Genomic DNA, 21,642 nt, shown 5'->3' on the forward strand with positions numbered 1-21,642 from the left:
CTTGGAAAGATCAAATGCTATAAGACATGGTGGCCGGAGCAGAGCCTTTATAAAGTTTCTAAAAGACATGCTGCAAGTGAAGGACCATTGCCACACCACATTCTTGCAAAGGAGCTGATGTGGTTCGACAATAGCTTCCAAATGAGAAATGAATTTTCTGTAATAGATCAGTTGACGTAATATGGATCCGAATTGTTTGACGTCTCTTAGGACTGGTAGGTTTGTATGGCGTCAGTATGATACGGAGTGTGGCGTATTCCTAATACGCTGAAAATATGCACCCAGGTATTCCACTTGCAGCTCAAAGAAAGAGTATTTTTCCTTATGACATTTCACGTTAGCCTGTTGGAGCTCACTGAACATGAAGTCCAAATTATCCTGTGCACTTTTGCCAGTAACAGTGATATCGTCCAAATAATTTGCCATCCCCAGAACATACCATCTCAGGTGTTCCAAATAGCATTGGAATATGGCTGGTGCATTGGCGACAGCGATGGGCAGGCGATTCTAACGAAAAAGACCAACTAGATTATTCATAACCAGGATGCTGTTGGAGGTTTAGTCCAAGAGGAGCCTCAACATAATGAAGACAGTTCATGCAGATATGTGCCATGTGTGGAAGAATTTTGTCCTGTTGTAAAATGGCACCACGACTCTGTCGCATGAGAGGTAACACATGAGGTCCATGACGTATTTTTCATCGAGTTCCCTCAGTTACTACCAGCCTTGGCCTGAAGTCATACCCTACGGTTCCTCACACCATGGCGCCACTGTGCCTCTCTAAACATTGGATGAATGGGACGTTTCCCCAGGTCGTCGCCATACTCGTGACCATGACCGCACAGGGTAATGCAGAAACGCGATTCATAGCTGAACACACTGAAGTACCATTCATCAACAATACATTCCTCCCAGTCACAGCACCACTCCAAAAGCAGCGTATGTTATGTTAAACACAGGCTGCGCGTGGGACGGTAATTCCATACCCCAGCTGCTGCTAGTCTGACTAGTGGCGATTGATGACACATTATTTTGGAAGGAGACCATTACTTGTTCTCGGATGACAGGTGCAGATGCGTAGGGATTGTTATGTGCTTGTTGCATAGTACAGTAATCCTTCCTTGTGGTGGCAAGACGTGTTCGACCGGAAACCTGACGACGAGTATGCCTGTTCTCACATCGTCATGCAATATGACATCGGGCCGTTCTAGCTTCTGAATGCCCCAGAAATCTGGACATTACAAGATTCGATCAATTGGCCAAATGGAGACCCACAACGAGCCTCTTTTCAAACTCCTTCAGGTGCTGATAACGTTGTCTCACACAATTACACGGCATCTCCGTGCCCTTCACGTTGACCACTCTGTATCTGACGCTGGTCACGCCCCTTATATACCCTGCCAGGCCTGGTAACAACAGTAAACATGAACAACACTAATGCACTCTGGTGCCCATTGTGGTTGTCACAGAGAATTGCTGTTCTAGTCATTTACATGCCCACCGATGGTGTATGCGTGTAAGAAGTTACGTTACATTGATATCTGACCATGTCTCCACGGTGCTTCACTTTTTTTGCTATCGACAGATGGTCAAGTGATTAAACGCAATTTCAACTAATAAAGTAGACAATACAGGAGCTATCCGCGGAAAACAGTGGCGTTTTTTTTAAATACATTGAAGCTGCTCACCCAAAATATTTTATATCGTTCCAGTAGCATTCTCTTTTTTTTTTCTTTAAATTGTGTTTTCTAGATGCGTATTACGCTCATCAGTCACTCTCGTGTCTGTATTCATTTTATTTAAGATAATAATCCTGTCTGCCTCCTGTCTCCAGTTTTACTTCCACTGTTGTATTTAGCGGATGCGAAGTTTTCTCCTGATTTCTCTATTAGATCTGCGATTGTTGAAGGAAGCAGGGAAAGAAGATTAGGGTTTTACGCCCTGTCAACAGCTAGATAATTAGAGACCATAAGTTCGGACTGGGAATGGTTGGAGAAAGAACGGTCGTGTTTTTTTTTTTTTTTTTTTTTTTCCAAAGGTAGCATCCGGTCGTCCGTCTTTAGTGTTTTAGGGAAACCATGAACTATGCAAAACCTTAATCTGGAGGCCTGAACGGGAATTTGAACCTGGTGTGTCCTAACGCGAGTCCATTTGTGACTGTTGTCACTGATACAACTGGGAGGACGCTGGCAACTTGCTTTTATATCATGAACGTAAGATCGCAACGATCATTGACGTCAGGTGACTCACAACACATGATGATTGTTATAACAGTTTCCACTTGTTGCAAGAAAGTAAGTAAACATAGCCTGAAAGTTGTATGTTTACACATGGATCTACAGCCACCAGTTAGAACTAAAACTGAACGTCTGTAAAGACAAGATGTATAAATACCATATTTGAATTGGGCATTGATATAGGGCAGTAATTTAATGATTCTGAGGTCTGTTCCGTGTACGATATATGAATCAAGCTACATGACAACACTAGCCCTTATCAACTGTATTTACCTTACTGAAAGTTAAATATCCGACAGTGATTATGATTCTCTGCTGTCCCGGGTATCGATATGCTCCACCTCAGAACAATAACTAAGAGTCTCGAGAACGTTAAGGATGTTTAGAAAATTACACGCTATATTAATTTTAATACAGGATTTTTTCAGTTGCTTTCTTGAGAGCTTGCTGACGTGGATTGTCTTACAGCCTGACCAGCTGCAAGAAATATTTCAGTTACGTAAAGATGCCCATTCATGGGCTGATTGTACCTGATGACAGCAACAAAATCGACATGGTTTGTCAGTCTACAGGTAAAACAAGAAAACCACAGCAAGTTAAGCGTGATAGGAAGGGTAAAACCCTCCACTAAGATAAATAAACAAAAATCAGGAAGATTCACTTTACCAAACGTAAATGGGAACGCTTGCATAAGCATACTTGTGTTCAGAATTGTAATTCTGAGTGGAATACCGGTAAAGTAACTGCAGCTTCTTAACTTACGCTCTGTTTACATGAACCTCTGAAATCTCCAAAATAATTTCAGATCAAATGAAGCATGGCAGCAAAGACAAACACAAAGGAAGAACTGACCAATGTATACTACAAAGAATTAATAAGGACATGATGCAATAGGTACAAAAGCTGACAAAGGCAACACATTAGTTGTAATACAAATTCATATTTATAAAATTAAACTTTCGAATTTTTTGAAAAGAGTAATTTACAGGTAACAACATGATCACACAAACAAATTTAGTGCACAAATCAGGAAAGTCATTAAGGAATGTAACTATTTCTTCACAGACGAAGAAGAAACAGAATGGATTATTATGAACACCATAGCACCAGCATTGTGTGCACAAACAAAAATTCATAAAAAGACATCGTTATTTGAACCATCATTGATAGTATTGACAGTCATCTCCTATATTTTATGCAAAAAAACTTAATTACTTACTCAACAAATTCTGTACATGTGAGAAGAAATACACAATAAAGAATACACAATAACTAAGTGCCCAAATCAATAAAACTACTATTCATGACAATGGTAAACTGATTTATTTCGATATTACTATTTCAATTAAAGAAACCACAGATATGATCGAAAATAACTTAATAAAGCCCAAGAAACTATCCAGTTCAAATCTGTCAGCTCATTCAACTGTTGCAACCTACTGTTACCTAAACAGCTTAAGTTATCAAGATGGTATATATTCACAATTTGGTGGTTTAGTCATGGGGAACAAGATGGCTGGATCCTTGGCCAACATATTAACTAATCATAATGAGGACAAAATTTTTGATCGATTTAAATAGAAAGTTGACAAAGATGTTTACTGTAAATGTTGCATCAATGAAGCTTTAGTCATTTTGAATGGTGTAGAGGAGAATGTCGCTAATATTCCGTCATAATGAAACAGTGTACATGATAAGATCAAATACACCAATGAAGTCGAAGTAAATAACTGAATGACTTTTTGAATGTTAAAATAAAGAAAAAAATCAATACACAAATCCGAAATTTTTCAGAAACCAATTACTACAGTTACATTAATCAGTAACGGATCATGCCACCCAGTAATCCATAAAAAAACATACTGTCATGCTGTGATGTGGAGAATGATAAATCTCAGCTTGATAAAACGAATTTAACAGAAAAATAGTAACCCCTGAAAATTTAGCTAAACTGAATGATTTCGAACTACAAATGGTTCAAGAAATGTTCAAAAAAAGTTAAAAATGAAACAAAGGTCAGCCACAAACAAATTATCTCAAGAGAGAGGAACAGCTAAACAAAAGACTAATTTTTCCCATATTATGATAACATTTTGAACAAATAACCAACACTTTTGAAAATGTGAGAATATAATTTCGATTTTCCTCCAAAAAATATTAAAAGTATGAGAAGATACACTGTACATACAAGTGAACCATCAGATATATAAGTAATGTTTAAAATTTAATGTGGCGATTGTAATATGATACACATCAGGAAACCAGAAGAAATTTTCCGATTTAATTGGTATGATGTATGGAATCTGATGACAATATTGCAAGAGCACCCACAGTGCATCTTGTAAACAACAAACGCACATCCTGGAATATTTATGATAAATTCTAAATACTTCACCACACGAAGAAAGGGAAGAAAATTAATATTCTGGAGGAAATAGAAAATTTTAGTCAATTAAAAATCAACCACATACGTTTATCAATGAACAAACTGAACAAGAAAACGGAAAGCATCCTTGTATTCTGCTTACATCTAAGAACACTAAAGTAGCAATTCCATCCATAGTTTAAACACCGTGAGATAAGGCTATTTGTATTGTTTATATACTAAGCGAAATTTTAAAATTTCTCGTTTTGGTGCACCATTTTTTCTTTGTATTGAGCAGATCAGATCATGCAACAATTTCAGTTCCTCATCTTTCTTTGTTGTTTCTTGTTTCCCTAGTAGTCTTTCACCTTATCCCCATGTTGTCTTTCCCTAACTTCTCTCCATGTTGTTCCTAGTTTCTTATTTCTTCCATTTTGAAAGCCTTCTAAATTTAGTAGTTTGTTCTTAAAAATATTCCTTTCTTATAATTCCAGTTCTTTAATAATTCCTAGTTCTTTTACTGTTTCTATAATTCATGCTACTGTCGACTCCTTTGACCTGAAATACAGGATTATTTGTTTTGTTAGCCCGTTCACACTCATTCAGGAGACTCGTCCCAAGAAAATTAATCTTCGCTTTGCCATTACTTTTGGTGTTTCCTGTATATTTTCGTAGATCTGCTCATTACTTCTCACTTTCTAACCATCTGTAGTTTGTTCAGCTGTCATAGTTTTCCTAATAATATATATTTCATGTACCTCTATTCTGTGCTGCTTGTATTTCATTGTTAAGCATTGACATGCATACAAACATTCTACCATTATAGTGCAGAGTTTTAGTTTTGTTTTTGTAGATATACATTTCTTGTTGTAGAATTTTTTTCACATCATATGTTCATTCTAATTTATTAACTCTTATATATGCTGCAAATTTTCTACTCGGTTCTGCTATATCCTTTCTCCAAGGTAGTAAATTTACTAACTCTTCCTATTTCACCTATTTTTGTTTTTGTGTATTTACATGCTTGTTTTGTATTTGTCATGAATTTTTTTCTCCTGAAATTTTATTAACAGATCTATGCACTATTTTTTGCACAGGCTTTATCTGAGTAATACTTCCATCAGATTTTCTGAAATCACTCCAAAATCATTAGCAAAAGCCAGGCACTTTAATTCAATTTGATTTCCTTCCCTGACTTACTGGTTCAAGTTTGTGATTCTTTAGCTCCAAATTCGAGGTATTTACGATTTTTCCTAGAACACAGTTAAACAGTTAAGGCGATAAGTCGTTCCTTGTCTAACGACAGTTTTTTTTAAATAGCTGAGATACTTCTCCCATAATTTTAACTTCTGATATATTTGTATGAGATCACAAATTATGTTTACTAATTTTGCTTCAACACAAAATTCTCAAATGATTTTTCCTGTTATTTCTGTCTTTAGAGAATCAAATGTTTTCTTGAAATCGATATACAGTATGATACTGTTACAGGTTTGTAGTTAAACATTCTGTGACGAATTATTGATTTTATGTTAAAATATGTTCTGTACGGATCTGACATTCTCTCAGTTCCTTCTATTCTGTTCATGAGAATTTTTCATAATATTTTGTATGCCATTGGCTGAAGTGACACTACTCTGTAATTGTTGACATTTTGTTGCCTCCATTTTTATGTACTGACCGGATTAACACTAATTTTCACTCTTCAGGAATCTTTTCTGTTTTTCAAATGTTCTCAAGAAGCAAGTATAGGTCACTTGTAACCTTTGCGTCTGATCATTTAAATAATTCTGCTGTAATTGAGTATTCACCTCCTGCTTTGTGGATTTCGAGTTTTTTGGTGGTTTCACTAAATTCTAACTCTGTTGATTGGAAACCTTCCCCAAGATTTTCTAGTGCTGCTGAAAATTCTAGTGTAACTGCACAAACTGGATAGTTTAAGAGACTGTAAAGCAATTTGACTTATATTCACAACTATCCTTGTTATTTAGTCATTTTTTCCCTTTTCATCAATGAAACAAATGCTTGGTTCTTGGTATACTTTAACTACATGATTTAAGTTTTGACAAAAATGTTAGTATTTTTTGATGAAAGTTTCATGTATTTGTACAAATTAAGTCGAAACAAGGCCCCGGGAGTAGACTACATTCCATTAGAACTAGTGACAGCCTTGGGAGAACCTGTCCTGACAGTACTCTACTATCTGGTGAGCAAAATGTATGAGACATGCGAAATACCCTCAGACTTCAAGAAGAATATAATAATTCCAAACCCAATGAAAATTATCAAACTATCAGTTTAATAAGTCACAGCTGCAAAATACTAACGCGAATTCTTTACAGACGAATGGAAAAACTGGTAGAAGCCGACCTCGGGGAAGATCAGTTTTGATTCCGTAGAAATATTGGAACACGTAAGGCAATACTGCCCCTACGACTTATCTTAGAAGCTAGATTAAGAAAAGGCAAACGTACGTTTCTAGCATTTGCAAACTTAGAGAAAGCTTTTGACAATGTTAACTGGAATACTCTCTTTAATATTTTGAAGGTCGCAGGGGTAAAATACAGGGAGCGAAAGGCTATTTACAATTTGTACAGAAAGCAGATGGCACTCATAAGGGTCGAGGGACATGAATGGGAAGCAGTGGTTGGGAAGGGAGTGAGACAGGGTTGTGGCCTCTCCCCAATGTTATTCAATCTGTATATTGAGCAAGCAGTTAAGGAAACAAAAGAAACATTGGGAGTAGGTATTAAAATCCATGGAGAAGAAATAAAAACTTTAAGGTTCGCCGATGACATTGTAATTCTGTCAGAAACAGCAAACGACTTGGAAGAGCATATGAACGGAATGGACAGTGTCTTGAAAGGAGGATATAAGATGAACATCAACAAAAGCAAAACGAGGATAATGGAATGTAGCCGAATTAAGTCGGGGATGCTGAGGGAATTAGATTAGGAAATGAGACACTTAAAGTAGTAAAGGAGTTCTGCTATTTGGGGAGCAAAATAACTAATGATGGTCGAAGTAGAGGGGATATAAAATGTAGACTGGCAATGGCAAGCGTTTCTTAAGAAGAGAAATTTGTTAACATCGAGTATTGATTTAAGTGTCAGGAAGTCGTTTCTGAAAGTATTTGTATGGTGTATAGCCATGTATGGAAGAGAAACATGGACGATAAATAGTTTGGACAGGAAGAGAATAGAAGCTTTCGAAATGTGGTGCTACAGAAGAATGCTGAAGATTAGATGGGTAGATCACATAACTAATGAGGAGGTATTGAATACAATTGGGGAGAAGAGGAGTTTGTGGCACAACTTGGCTGGAAGATGGGACCGGTTAGTAGGACATGTTCTGAGGCATCAAGGGATCACCAATTTAGCGTTGGAGGGCAGCGTAGAGGGTAAAAATCGTAGACGGAGACCAAGAGATGAATACACTAAGCAGATTCAGAAGGATGTAGGCTACAGTAGGTACTGGGAGATGAAGCAGCTTGCACAAGATAGAGTAGCACGGAGAGCTGCATCAAACCAGTCTCAGGACTGAAGACCACAACAACAACAACAAGTTTTTTAAAACTTCTTTTGATCACATTTGATGTTTCTTAGCTATGTTGTCTGAATTTTTCTAGGTGTTCTCATTTTTTTTTTTAACATCTCCATTTCCTTCATGTCCACCCCCGATAGCTGAGTGGTCAGCGCGACAGAATGTCAATCCTAAGGGCCCGGGTTCGATTCCCGGCTAGGTCGGAGATTTTCTCCTCTCAGGAACTGGGTGTTGTGTTGTCCTAATCATCATCATTTCATCCCCATCGACGCGCAAGTCGCCGAAGTGTCGTCAAATCTAAAGACTTGCAGCCGGCGAACGGTCTACCCCACGGGAGACCCTAGTCACACGACTATTTTTAATTTCCTTCATTCCGCTTGTTTACACACCTCATTCCAGCATGTACTCTTTTATTTTTGACCAATCTTAATGTTCTCTTTGCCCGTTCAGTAATATGTGCCTGGAGGTCGCGCCAGTCAACTTTTCTAGCGGTCTCAGATTCTTCTCGAGAGTTCTCTACATTTATTTATTTATTTATTGATTTTGTAATATTGACTCTACTGGAGTCGTATCTGATTTCTTTCTAGGTTTTCTTTGTCGTTTTAGATGGGAGGAATCATGTTTTAACCTTAGAGAGATAATGATCTGAATCAAGCTTCTCATTTCTGATTCCAAACATTGGCAGATTCTCTATTATTCTTACTGCTGGCTTCCCTTTACAACTTCGGTAGTGTTTTGTGTATCAACTACATTCTCATCTAAGAATCTCGTTTCTGCATTGCTAAGTTTTGTGTATGGATCTCCTGTAAAAATAATTCCAAGTGGTGCATCATATCTTGATAATACCTGTATTTTTAATAGGTTTTTTTTTTTCCTTTGGATATCCACATATAGCTAGCGTTACTCCTAAGAGATGTCAGCCGCATTTCCTCCTATGTTTCGTCAGATATTTGCAGTATTTCGTTTTTGCAAAATGCAGCTCGAATCAGTCTGAACATATAGTGTTCATCACATCTTGTCTCCCTTTACAGTAAAAATTATTTTTCACTGAAAATTTGAAGTGCCCGTTCAGCAGACCTGTCCAATGTTAGTACAGTGCGATATTCGTTTTAGTGGTATGTATTAACAGGGAACTTATAGCACGAAGAAGAACCATTATTACAGTAACAACAGCACCGGCCCGGCCCGCACTGACTACTACCACTATGCAGCTACGTTGCTCAGTGGCTGCTGGAGTATTCGTTACTCTTCGTGCTTTACTATCCCTGTGAATACGTTCGGCTAAAAGGAATATCGCACTGAATTAATTTGGAACGACTCTGTACAATGGGAACGTAAGATTTCCCTTTAAACATAATTTTCTTTTTAATGGGAGATGAACCGACGCTTTCCGTAGACACTGCGCGACACACGAAGCACGTGATGGGCAATATTTGTTTAGGCTGACGGCAGTTGCACATTGCAAAAACGAAATTGCAAATATCAAAACATCAGAGAAAATACGCCTAATGACTCTTAGCAGGGACACTTGGTATATGTGTCAATAGATCTCTGAAACTGTTAGGCTGTTCTCACTTTTGTTCATTGGTCAACGTTATATACGATTAAGAAAAATTAAATTTGTGAACCAAAGCGAACGGATGCACATCATTTAAATACACTGCCAATTTCGTCTTTCTCCAGTTAATTTAAGTTCACCCCATTGTGTTCCCATTTCGTGGCGGCAACGTAGTTTTTTTCTATAGCTAAGCACTGGAAAATGGCGTCAAAAGCTGAAACTAGTAGCGAAAAGAAGAAGCAGTTTAAATAAATACAGTGGGAAAATTAATTCATTTAATAAACTTATGGCTATGGCACCCAGTATAAAGAAGTCGAAATACTGGTAATACCTTGCAAGTTACAACATTGTCAAAATGTGAGAAGTATTGCTATTACAGTTCTTATTTCAGTTGCATGACACATGAACGTCTCAAATTTTCGTACAAATGTTTTTAAAGTAATGTATTTTCTGCATTGCAGTTTATATTAAATTGATGTACTAAGCAGTAATGTAAACAAAATATACTTTTCTATATATTAAAACACTTTAATTTATTGTTGTTATTTTTTAAAAAATCTGATGTGTGTACCACGTTAACATTTGTAGTCATAGCAAATTATATTGGAGGGGATAGCGGAAGTAACAAACTGTGACACCCCAAGAACCAAAACCTAGATATGCACCTGCCTTGATAATTCGTGCCAATTATAGCCCAGATTCGCTACCAAACGCATGTTACATGCATGTTTGGGCCATTTGGGGAGTAAGTGCGTATCTCGAAGATTTCATAGATTTTAATGCGTTAGAAAGAAAGAAAAAAAAGGTTCAACTGGCTCTGAGCACTATGGGCTTAACTGCTGAGGTCATCAGTCCCCTAGAACTTAGAACTACTTAAACCCAACTAACCTAAGGACATCACACACATTCATGCCCGAGGCAGGATTCGAACCTGCGACCGTAGCGGTCGAGCGGTTCCAGACTGTAACGTCTAGAACCGCTCGGCCACGTCGGCCGGCAATGCGTTAGCACTTTTTACTGTTTTTTTTTATAAATTACTTCAAAGTGCAGAACATGAGTAATTTCGCGAATTTTGTTGTAGTCTGTAAATTCCATAGTGAATTCAAGCGCCCTAGTTCGGTTTGGTAGATGACGCTAGAAGTCAGTATACCTCGCGCCAATAACTTTAAATAAAAAAAAGTCTTATTGTTGTTAAACAGTGCTGCTCTTATATCGTAAAGGCTGGGTAAGCAAATAAAATATTTTATCCTTATCGGAAATGTGTTACATGTTTAGCCTACATGTTACATCGTGTAGCTGAAACAGTACGTCAAAAATACGACAATGTGGATACGCTTATTCCTTCAACAAGTAACGTAAATATATGCACGAAATGCGAAGGTTGGATAATGATTCTGACAACATTAACTAATTCATATGCTGACATTTTTCCTTTCCGTGTTGCTTCATTTACAGATATACTGTCACATTTAGCTTTGCCAGCACAACCGGTATAGTGTACTGGATATGTGCTGTGATAATTTTGATGAAGTCTGTTAGAGACCATAAATTCCCGTAAATTTATTGAAATTAACATCTGTTTGCTTCATTCTATTGAAGAGCCTTAAGTTACTGCCCCCTATTTGTTTTTTGTTTTCCTTTTTTTTCAGTTGTGGGTCGTAGACAGTTTGGGAGCGACTGATACAGCTTACATTAAAGACACGGATCTGGTATTCAAGAAAAGGGATTAGAAGCAAGACCCGATTTATATCAAATCAGATTTTTGTGCATTTGCCTGCCTGCACCAATAGCGAAGTTAAAGCCATAGGTAACTGGTGGAATATTTATTTAAAAGACTGAAAAATCTTTGCAACCATCCTGTGGAGAAGTGTGATGCAGCGAGAGATGAGATGATCAAAGTTAACGTTCAAATCGTGGTTCTGTGTTTATGAAGTGAACAAAAAAATGTTTTGTGGTGAAAAAGTAAGAGACTTTCAACATGAAATTTCTTAAGTATGCGCCTCTCACTTCTTGTGACGCAGAAAGGACATTTCTTTCGTACAAAAATGTTCTGTCTGATAAACGCATGAGCCTAAGTGAAGAAAGGAGAAATCGGTTGCTGTGTACTTTTTAGAAGAAAATGGAAGTAAATGTAGAACTGAATGTTGATACCACATGATTTTATTGTTTTGCTGCCTTTCTCTGCATGTTTAACGGCGTGATACTCCCTATATCCACGCATGAAAATCCGCGCTCTAGTGCTAATAGAGGGAAACAGTGTTGTATTAGACATTTGCATGATCTTTTTTATGAGTAATTTCTATGTCTATATTGTAGCTAGCGAAGTGTGTGCAAGATATTGAAATTATTACCCAAAATAATCTGTTCACAGTTGCATAACTCTGCAGTTAAACCGAGCGAGGCGGCGCAGTGGCTAGCACACTGGACTCGCATTCGGGAGGACGATGGTTCAAACCTGTCTCCGGACATCCTGTGGTGTGCGTACTGTAAGACCTTCAGTACACACACCATCAGATTATTTGACTTGTCGCTCTAACGAAGTAGGCGAGTGTCAGCAATATGTCTCGTGGTCTTATCGTGGCGTGTTTATCTTCTGCCATTAGGTCAGACGATAGAAATGCCACTTGCATGCTTAGAGTAGCAGATTGACGGTGACCAACTTTAAACAGAACTTGATTAATTTTCACACACATTTATTAAAATAATAACAATCATAAACCTTACTTAACTTGATTCTGTATGCTATTTACAATTGACAATCTGAAGTTCCTTTGGTGTTGGTACGTTAATCTTATTCTCACATATCTCTGATACTTGACAAAGTGTCTATACCTTTATCTTCATGGCTATGTACAGGAATATGATAATCTTATTAGGCGCAGACTAAAACTTATGCAGACTAATGCAGACTGGTACAGACTAATGCAGACTAACTAATCGGAGGTCTGTAGACTCGTTATAATACCTCGCGCGTTCAGGTATCGCTGCGCGAGTGTAATCCGCGAGGAGAAGAGGTTCTACGTTAGCAGCAATCTCATTGGCTGCGTTACATATTAATACGCGGATCGGCGGAAGCAGAATTTGGTCCGTCTCTTAGGCAGCGCCATCTCGTAGTGCGGAGACGGACGAGCGCTGCGCCTGCGCTGTTGTCCTTAGTGGGGCGCGCTCTAGTGGGAAAGTTGTGTACGCGCTGACTACGCGGGACTATGTACACAACACATCCTCACTTAGGTTTTCCGTGATTTCCCTAAATCGTTTCAGGCAAATGCCTGGATTGTTCCTTTGAAAGGGGACGGCCGATTTCCTTTCCTAATCCGAGCGTGTGCTCTGTCTCTAATGGCCTCGTTGTCGACAGTAAAAACACCTCCTCCTCCTCTATGCAGTTACGATCATATGCAGCAAACAAGCTATATAATACATCACATTATTAGCACATGCTTGATAACGCGTTTGTCCAGCTTTGGCGCGCGGTGTAGTAGCGATTATGCGTGGCAAGAATTGCATATGTCCCTGGAAGTATGTTACACCAGACGTCTAGTCAGTACCGGTTAATTACAGGCCAGTGGTATGTAGGCACCAAGCTACCGCCAGATAGCGTTCCAGATTTTTTTTCATTGGGTTCAGATCAGGCAAGACATCAACTTGCGTCCACTGTGGTACCTTTCTGATCTTGTAACACAGACATATATCATGCTGGAAGATGCTATCCCTTTCGGGGACGACATCAAGCAAGAGCGGATGGGGGTGATTGACAATAATGTTCACACAGTCCTCAGCTGTCGTGTGCCTTCTTTTACTACCACAGGTCCTTTGGAAGCTCAGGTGAATCCTCCCAGTGGAGTGTTGCTGCTACCGACGTACGTCTGTGACGCAGTGGATGTTTCAAGCAACTGTTTGCCTGAATAACGGCATATCCATACACGACAGTCAATCTGGTATAACAAATGGCTCTGAGCACTATGGGACTTAACATCTCTGGTATAACAAGAAATGTTATTCCTCCGTCCAGGCGACTCGTTTCCATTGATCACTGTCCAATCTTGATGATCGAGGGCCCACTGCAATCGTAACTGACAATGTTGTTCGGCTAACATCAGCGGGGGTTCGTGCAAAATTTTAACAGTGTGCTACAATGTGGTGGTCTATAGCCTTTTGACTTGCAAGGATAGTAATCGTAACTAACTTGAATATACTAATTTTACGTTTATAAATTTAACTGTTTAAATACATTTTAATTTTGTAATTAATAGTTTATCATTGTAAGGAATAAAATAAAATAAATGAAAGTGAAGAAAATGTTGATAGCGGTGGAAATCGAACTAGAGCTGACAAATTGCTAGTCAGTGCGATTAGCCACGATTAACCACTTTTATTTTTCTTTTATTGATGACTTCAGGCTGGATGGAGACAAAATGGACAGGGGTAGTAACCCGATGTCTGGTCACGATGCCTCCTTCCCGCCTGTTACTGTTCTAGTCCCTGACATGGTACTGGCCTGTTATTTTACTTATTTTAAAAAACTTTTACAGACATAAATTTCACAATTCGAGGAGTCAAAACAAAACCAATTTATTTCTCTCTAGGAAGAACACAATGAGAGAAGGATCCAGAACAATGGGAAACAAACAAATCCCATCCACTACCTTGACGATTAAAGGAAAGGATCAATATTGCAAATAAAGCACGATAATGTGGTAGCCTCGGCGACTTCCAATGCGAGTTCACCATATACTGGCGAAAAACACGGCGATCGGGATCATTGTCATGCGTGACTACATAGTGGACGTGGTGTTAGATCGTTGGTTGATTGTGGGTTGGGTTGGGTTGTTTGGGGGAAGAGACCAAACTGCGAGGTCATCGGTCTCATCGGATTAGGGAAGGATGGGGAAGGAAGTCGGCCGTGCCCTTTCAAAGGAACCATCCCGGCATTTGCCTGGAGCGATTTAGGGAAATCACGGAAAACCTAAATCAGAATGGTTGATTGTGGGGGAGGGGACCAAACCGTGAGGCCATCGGTCACATCGGATTAGGGAAAGATGGGAAATGAAGTCGGCCGTGCCTTTTCAAACGAACAATCGCTGCGCTTGCCTGAAGCGATTTAGAGGAATTACGGAAAACTTAAATCAGGATTGCCTCCCGAATGCGAGTCAGGTGCGCTAACCACTGCGCCAGCTTGCTCGGTGGACGTAGTGTCTGAGGAGCCATATAGTCGTATTAATCTTCTATCGAGTTAAAATGTTACACCATATAAACAATACTGAGGCCTGATATTGGAAAGTGGCAAACCTCCAAGGGGACGAAGCCTTGCTACCACTTCATACCGGAGTCGAAAAATATGATTTTTCCATAGGAAACTACCGGATTATTGCATTATTTCTGCGCCACCATCGCTGGGAGCAAAAGTATTTGTGCAACATGATACACTTCGTGAAGAAGGCCAAGGAAACGGCCTTCGTGTTCAAGAATTGCCCCTTGAATTCCATCCGTCACCTCCCGCCAGTTAAGTGGAGTCATTTTCATCGGGTAGTAACACCCAACGATTTGTGGCGAGCAACCACCGTGGAATAGGATGACAGCTTGATGAAAACTCCGAAATGGTAACAGGGTACATTTCCGTTCATTGACGTGGGCCCCAGAGATAGAACAAAATGAATCCAATATGTCGTCGAGCAAGGATATGTCATCGATATATCGTAGCGATACTATAACATCATCCGCTCACACCGAGAAGGGTTTTCCCAATATCTTCGAGCCATATAATTGATCAGCAACAGGTATCACGTCTATCGGTAACAGATGCCAGATAAAGAATCAGACAGATGCTCTGGGGACAAGACAAAAATAGACAGGGAGAGGGGGCTTACCGCAGTATGATTGATGGCTCTGAGCACTATGGGACTTAACATCTATGGTCATCAGTCCCCTAGAACTTAGAACTACTTAAACCTAACTAACCTAAGGACAGCACACAACACCCAGCCATCACGAGGCAGAGAAAATCCCTGACCCCGCCGGGAATCGAACCCGGGAACCCGGGCGTGGGAAGCGAGAACGCTACCGCACGACCACGAGATGCGGGCCAGTATGATTGAGACTGGTCGCCTCGAGCACCTGCACGACGAAGCTGTGACTGACCTGGTCAAATGCCTTATTAAAAACAATAAAAAGTAAAGCTCTACAAACTGAAATAAGTGCAGCCACCGAGACGACGTCCCGACATTCGATTACAGAAGTCAGGACCATGCGCCCAGGCACACAGCTTCGGTGAACTGCAAGAATTTTCTCCAGAATGAGATTTTCACTCTGCAGCGGAGTGTGCGCTGATATGAAACTTCCTGAGAGATTAAAACTGTGTGCCGGACAGAGATTCGAACTCGCGACCTTTGCCTCATGCGGGCAAGTGCTCTACCATCTGAGCTACCCAAGCACGACTCACGACCAGTCCTCACAGCTTCAATTCTGCCAGTACCTCGTCTCCTACCTTCCAACCTTCAGAGAAGCTCTTCTGCGAACCATGCAGAACTAGCACTCCTGGAAGAAAGGATATTGCGGAGACATGGCTTAGCCACAGCCTGCGGGATGTTTCCAGACAGATTTTCACTCTGCAGCGGATTGCGCGCTGATATGAAACTTCCTGACAAATTAAAACTGTGTGCCGGACCGAGACTCGAGGTAAAGGTCCCGAGATCGAGTCTCAGTCCGGCACACAGTGTTAATCTGTCAGGCAGTTTCAAGAATTTTCTCGACAAACGGCTATTAACGGCCGGGTTGACAGTTTTGTAATCGAAATTAAGGAATGAGATCGGGCATAATTCATCAATGCCTGGACCTCCGGTTGTCTTTGGAATTAGATCGATTTTACCAACCTTGAAAGGGGCAGGAATCACCTCATTAACCAGTGACGTAATGGTATCACCTATAAGAGCCCAAAAATGTACGTAAAATTCCTTGGGAATACCATCAAGTCCTGGCAATTTTTGCGGTGGTGAACCAACAATAAGGCGATATATATCATCTCGAGTAAAATCGCTTAGGAATTCATTATTTAATGCAGGAGTAACCACGCAATCCACTAGACGAGTAATGCATCAGAGAAAATCGTATCAGTAGCACGGACGCCATAAACGTCGGTAGAGTAATTATAGATCCCTCTCGAAATATCACGTTGGGACGTCAGTCCGTGATCATCGGTGTGAGTGAGGGATTTGATACATGCGCTTCTTCGACACCCCCGCGATCATGTAAAGTGATATTGGGAAGTCAGTTCATTCTGTAGGAATGAGCGTGATTGTGATCACACCCTAAGTCCTTTCATATGTTGTATTTTCAACTGAAAAAGCTTGGCCTTGACATGGTGGACTAGTGAACATCCAATCCACAGTGGAGATTGTCTGGTACCTTCACAAAATTGTCGGAAGACGAAACAATAAAATTCCTGGGTCTGCCGAAAAGCCCTCGCCCTGTCAACGCCGTAATGCGTTAACGCTTTCCGGGGCAACGGCTTTGCATGCTATGACCAACGTTCCATAAGACAAGGATAACGGTACTGTGAATGCAAGTTACAGGTCCAAACCTCGCGAACTATAATCTCGGGGGAAGTGTCCTCTAAGACAAATGTGTTCAACATCCAGGGGATACGATACGGTTTTACTGGTTGCGGCACATGATATAATGTGACAGCTAGGGCACAATAATAGTGAAACAAGTAGGTATCACGTCTATCGGTAACAGATGCCAGATAAGGAATCGGACAGATAAAAATAGTCGAGTCTGCTGCTGGAAGAAGCTGTAAAATGCGTATACCTGGAAAGAATTGGATAGTGACACATCCATGAATCACGTTTTTGCGAAGAGTGCATCAAATCATCTAGTTTCTTGCTAAAATTAAAACTGGGATCTGATACGCAGGACACTAAACACAAAAGAAGTTTCTGCGGAGTTTTACGAAATAAATAAACTATAACGTCTTTGTAAAAACGCATTCGGTCTGTGGAATGACCAGAACTTGAAGGAGCATAAAGAAGAATTAAACTAAGGTTACAAAAAGTGCAAGCTATCCATTGCCCATCCATTGGCCGTTATCAAGAACTTCGAAATCGGTCAGTGGTATTTCCTCTCTGTAAAATAACGCAGTACCAGTAGATCGTTTAGGAGCCACATTAAAGAAAGTAAAAAAGCTGGGAATAGAAAAATAATCAAATAACACCTATAGCAAAAATATTACGTCTGCACTTGAATCGTACATAAAGTGTCGCAGAGCCACAATTCTTAAGATCAGAACTAATTCTATTCACATTCATAGTAAGAAAGGTATAGGCCTGGATACGGTCGTGTATCACAGTCCATGGCAGATTCAACAGATGAATCTGGATGTAAAGTGCTGGAGCACTTTCCTCCATCCTCTTTATGTTTCTTCTTTTTTCGCGACGCCGCACGTTCAGGCTGAAAACGCTGTTTATTGCAGGACAGGAAAGCGACTGCCGTATGGGGTGACGTTGGGGGGGGGGGGGGGGGAGGGTGCGGGCGGTCATGCTGAAATTTAGCATCTGGCACAGACGACACACCCCACTCCTCCACAGGTGGGCGGTGCAGCTCCTGGGAATCACTGGAAACGAAAACGGCCGGTATGTCTTTTACAGTACACTGGTACACTTGTGCCGATATAGGTCTCATCAGCAGCGGCCGGTGGCATGCTTTCCCCATCAATAGGTACAGAAGATACGTTTGACCATAGCGCCATTACAAAAACTGCTCCTCTAAAATTCCTCTTACTCTATGTTTGACAATATGTTACACGTAAGTTCAAGGAAAAATACTGACCAGGTGTTGTGACGAACGTAGCACTCATAGTGCTGGTAGGTAAACATCACATCAGAGCAAGCATAGTCGAAAACTGACAGCTGCATCACTTCTCTGAGTTGATCATAGAGCGGCTCACAATCATTTCAGCACTCAATAGTGGTTTCTAGTTATCACGGGAAGAGTGTTACAAAACATGCTTTCATCCATTTTATTTGCATTCCAGCACGCAATCTAAGAGAAAAGGCGTCATAATAGTGCGATTTCCGGCTCGTATTCAAAGCGAAATTAGCGCAATTGTTCTGCAGTATTTACAGTGAGCGGTAGTGTATTAGCGTATGATAACCGGCCGCCACTGGTTAATATGATAACATGTTGGAATCATCTCCTGTGGAGCGCCGTGTTCTACAATGTCCTGCCACAGGTCGCCACCTATCTCGTTTTACTGTAATGGCAAACATCCAACGTCCACGTGTGGCTTGGACGCCCAACACCTTGACGCCTACTTGTGGTTTCCCAGTCCATCAACCACTTTCCATAGATGCTCACGACACTACCATATGGATAACCGTCCAGCTGCCCCATTCCCGAGATACTCATTCCCCGGCACCAGATAATATCCTTCTGCCCTTTGTGAAAATCGCTTGTATTAGTGGATTTAACCCGTTGCGGACTGTGTCGTCACTAGAATGATTCCCCATTCGTCTCTGCTCTGCTTACATACTCTATGTGATCAAAAGTGTCCGGACACCTGGCTGAAAATGACTTAAAAGTTCGTGGTGCCCCCCATCGGTAATACTGGAATTCAGTATGGTGTTGGCCCACCCTTAGCCATCATGACAGCTTCCACTCTCGCAGGAATACGATAAATCAGGTGGTGGAAGGTTTCTTGGGGAATGGCAGCCAATTCTTCACGGAGTGCTGCACCGGGGAGAGGTACCGATGTCGGTCGGTGAGGCCTGGCACGAAGTCGGCATTCCAAAACATCATGAAGGTGTTCTATAGGATTCAGGTCAGGACTCTGCAGGCCAGTCCATTACAGAGATGTTATTGTCGTGTAACCACTACGCCACAGGCCGTACATTATGAACAGGTGTTCGATCGTGTTGACAGATGCAATTGCCATCCCCTGAAATGCTCTTCAACAGTGGAAAGCAATAAGGTGCTTAAAACATCAATGTAGGCCTGTGCTGTCATAGTGCCACGCAAAACAACAAGGGTTGCAAGCCCCCTCCATGGAAAACACGACCACACCATAACACCACCCCCTCCGAATTTTACTGTTGGCACTACACACGCTGCCCGATGACGTTCACCGAGCATTCGCCATACCCACACCCTGTCATCGGTTCACCAAATTGTGTACCGTGATTCGTCACTCCACACAACGTTTTTCCACGGTTCAATCATCCAATGTTTACGCTCCTTACATCAAGCGAGGCGTCGTTTGTCATTTACCGGCGTTATGTGTGCCTTATGAGCACCCGTTCGACCATGAAATCCAAGTTTTCTCACCTCTCGCCTAACTGTCATAGTACTTCTACATCTACATGACTACTCTGCAATTCACATTTAAGTGCTTGGCAGAGGGTTCGTCGAACCACAATCATACTATCTCTCTACCATTCCACTCCCGAACAGCGCGCGGGAAAAACGAACACCTAAACCTTTCTGTTCGAGCTCTGATTTCTCTTATTTTATTTTGATGATCATTCCTACCTATGTAGGTTGGGCTCAACAAAATATTTTCGCATTCGGAAGAGAAAGTTGAAGACTGAAATTTCGTAAATAGATCTCGCCGCGACGAAAAACGTCTTTGCTGTAATGACTTCCATCACAATTCGCGTATCATATCTGCCACTCTCTCTGCCCTACTACGTGATAATACAAAACGAGCTGCCCTTTTTTGCACCCTTGCAGTGCATACTGATGCAGTTTGTAATTCCTGTGTGATGGTCTGGATAGATGTCTGCCTATTACACATTACGAAACCCTTCAACTGTCGGCGCACTCTGTCAGTCAACAGATGAGGTCGGACTATACGCTTTTGTGCTGTACGGGAACCTTCACGTTTCTACTTCATTATCACATCGGAAACAGTGGACCTAGGTATGTTTAGAAGTGTTGAAAACTCGCGTACAGACATATGACGCAAGTGGCACCCAATCACCTGACCACGTTCGAAGTCCATGAGTTCCGCGGAGCGCCCCATTGTGCTCTCTCACGATGTCTAATGACTACTGAGGTCGCTGATATAGAGTATCTGGCAGTAGGTGGCAGCACAATACACCTAATATGAAAAACGTATATTTTTGAGGGTGTCCGGATACTTTTGATCACATAGTGTACTTTCCTGACCGCCTCCTTCCCTCGACGCCGCAGGGAGCATTCAGTCCCATCGCTACGTTGGATGCCGCCTGGCGGCGTTTTGGGCATCTGACGCGGTTAACAAAAATGAGTAAGCGGGGCAGACACGGGCTGGAGATCACCCTAGCGAAGATATGGGCTGCAAATGGAGAGCTCCATTGAGATAAGTGACTTTGACAAAGGGCAGATTATTATTACGCAGATCACGATGGTTGTCTCCACAAACGGTGTCAACGAGGTGAACGGCGGCTGGAAACGTACAGCGTGCCACTGACGCAGGCTGGTGGCAGCAGTACTATGCTACGGGAGACATTCTCCTGCGCTAGAATGGGACCTCTGCTAGTAATCGAAGACACGCTGACAGCTGCCAACGACCTGAATCCCTTCATGCTTTGTCTTCCCCGACGGCGCTGTCATCTTTCGGCAGTAAAATTATCCGCATCTTGAAGCCAGAACCGTGCTATAGTGGCTTGAGGAACGTTGTAGTGAATTCATGTTGGTGTGTCGTCGACCATATTCGCCTGATGTAAGTCCAACGGAACCCGTCTGGGTCGCTACCGGGCGCCGTCACCGCGTACACAAATCAAGGGCCCGTTATTTACGCAAATTATATGACCTGCGCGTAGATTTTTAATGCCACATACTTCCACAAACCTACTAATAAGCTATCGGATCCCTGATAAACAGAATCAGTGACGTATTTCTTTTCAAAGACGGACAAACAAGCTGTTAAGCAGATGGTCATAATGGTTTGGCTCGTCAGTGTATATGTA

At 41.1% G+C, this 21,642-nt stretch overlaps 1 protein-coding gene across 2 annotated transcripts in view; it reads left to right on the forward strand.

Annotated features, from left to right (window-relative positions):
- Positions 1 to 21,642, forward strand: part of LOC126247968 (polypeptide N-acetylgalactosaminyltransferase 16-like) — a 567,635-nt gene that overhangs the window by 412,650 nt on the left and 133,343 nt on the right. The window lies entirely within an intron of this gene.

This window comes from Schistocerca nitens, chromosome 3 (genome assembly GCF_023898315.1).
Source record: "Schistocerca nitens isolate TAMUIC-IGC-003100 chromosome 3, iqSchNite1.1, whole genome shotgun sequence".
NCBI lineage: Eukaryota > Metazoa > Arthropoda > Insecta > Orthoptera > Acrididae > Schistocerca > Schistocerca nitens.